The following is a 2,045-nucleotide window of genomic DNA, read 5'->3' as shown; positions in this document are numbered from 1 at the left end:
TTATATTATTCTGAGGGTTGACTGTACCCATATTGGGATCCAGAGTTATATTACTCTGAGGGTTGACTGTACCCATATTGGGATCCAGAGAGTTATATTACTCTGAGGGTTGACTGTACCCATATTGGGATCCAGAGAGTTATATTACTCTGAGGGTTGACTGTAACCATATTGGGATCCAGAGAGTTATATTACTCTGAGGGTTGACTGTACCCATATTGGGATCCAGAGAGTTATATTACTCTGAGGGTTGACTGTACCCATATTGGGATCCAGAGAGTTATATTACTCTGAGGGTTGACTGTAACCATATTGGGATCCAGAGAGTTATATTACTCTGAGGGTTGACTGTACCCATATTGGGATCCAGAGAGTTATATTACTCTGAGGGTTGACTGTACCCATATTGGGATCCAGAGTTATATTACTCTGAGGGTTGACTGTAACCATATTGGGATCCAGAGAGTTATATTACTCTGAGGGTTGACTGTAACCATATTGGGATCCAGAGTTATATTACTCTGAGGGTTGACTGTAACCATATTGGGATCCAGAGTTATATTACTCTGAGGGTTGACTGTAACCATATTGGGATCCAGAGAGTTATATTACTCTGAGGGTTGACTGTAACCATATTGGGATCCAGAGTTATATTACTCTGAGGGTTGACTGTAACCATATTGGGATCCAGAGAGTTATATTACTCTGAGGGTTGACTGTAACCATATTGGGATCCAGAGTTATATTACTCTGAGGGTTGACTGTAACCATATTGGGATCCAGAGAGTTATATTACTCTGAGGGTTGACTGTAACCATATTGGGATCCAGAGAGTTATATTACTCTGAGGGTTGACTGTACCCATATTGGGATCCAGAGTTATATTACTCTGAGGGTTGACTGTACCCATATTGGGATCCAGAGAGTTATATTACTCTGAGGGTTGACTGTAACCATATTGGGATCCAGAGTTATATTACTCTGAGGGTTGACTGTACCCATATTGGGATCCAGAGAGTTATATTACTCTGAGGGTTGACTGTAACCATATTGGGATCCAGAGAGTTATATTACTCTGAGGGTTGACTGTAACCATATTGGGATCCAGAGTTATATTACTCTGAGGGTTGACTGTAACCATATTGGGATCCAGAGAGTTTGAAACCACACTGTGATAAAATAGTATTTATTGCTTTATAGGTACAATAGAAAAGCTTTTTTTAATATGAAAAACTCCAGCAATAGTTATATTTTACATAAAAGGAAAACACATTGGTAAAGTAAATATATTTGAAGATAATCACAACATATAATACAGTATTTGTAAAGATAAATGGTAATAATGTGGACAGTTTGAATAAATGTCTTGCAATAAGATATTTTCTTATAAAAATACATCTGAAGGCACTCAGGCAATCTTTAGACAAAATTGGAAGCTTTATACATAATGGTGGGAAGGCTATATAAGGGTTGCAAAATGACGCTAACTTTCCCAAAATTCCCGTTGGAAGATTCCCAGAATCAGGAGAGAACAGACCTAAACAGGAAATCCAGAATCCACCAACCAGGACTTTAAGAAAAACCTGGTAATTTTAAGGAAGTCCTGGGAACTTTGCAACCTCAGGTAAGGCTTTCTTACATAGTGGTTTTCTACAGAGTACTAAGAAGATAAAACACCAAACATACACAGATCTTAACGTGATCATAACAGCATTACAGGGATTCACCTGTCCCTTGTTAACGCTCTTTGTGACGTCGATCTGACCGTATGACTCTAATGCGGCGTGGCATTTCATCTCTGTCCTCCCCCTGGCTCCGCTCTGTGTTGTGTATCACATGATGTTGCAGCCCTGCAGACATTTCGTTGGCCCCTCTCTGTCTGATGCCAGTATTTCGAGATTAACCTTGTCTGCTACTGTGAGAAACCATAGCTTTTTGTCTGGTCTGGTCATCATGTGTAACTCAACATCTAATTCAGATGTCAGTATGGTAAGTTTTAAGATAGCTTTGCTTCACTCTATGGTAAGTATTAGGGATTGCTTTGC

The sequence above is a fragment of the Salmo salar genome, chromosome ssa05, assembly GCF_905237065.1.
Source record: "Salmo salar chromosome ssa05, Ssal_v3.1, whole genome shotgun sequence".
NCBI classification, from domain to species: domain Eukaryota; kingdom Metazoa; phylum Chordata; class Actinopteri; order Salmoniformes; family Salmonidae; genus Salmo; species Salmo salar.
Note: the sequence above shows the minus strand (reverse complement) of the source record.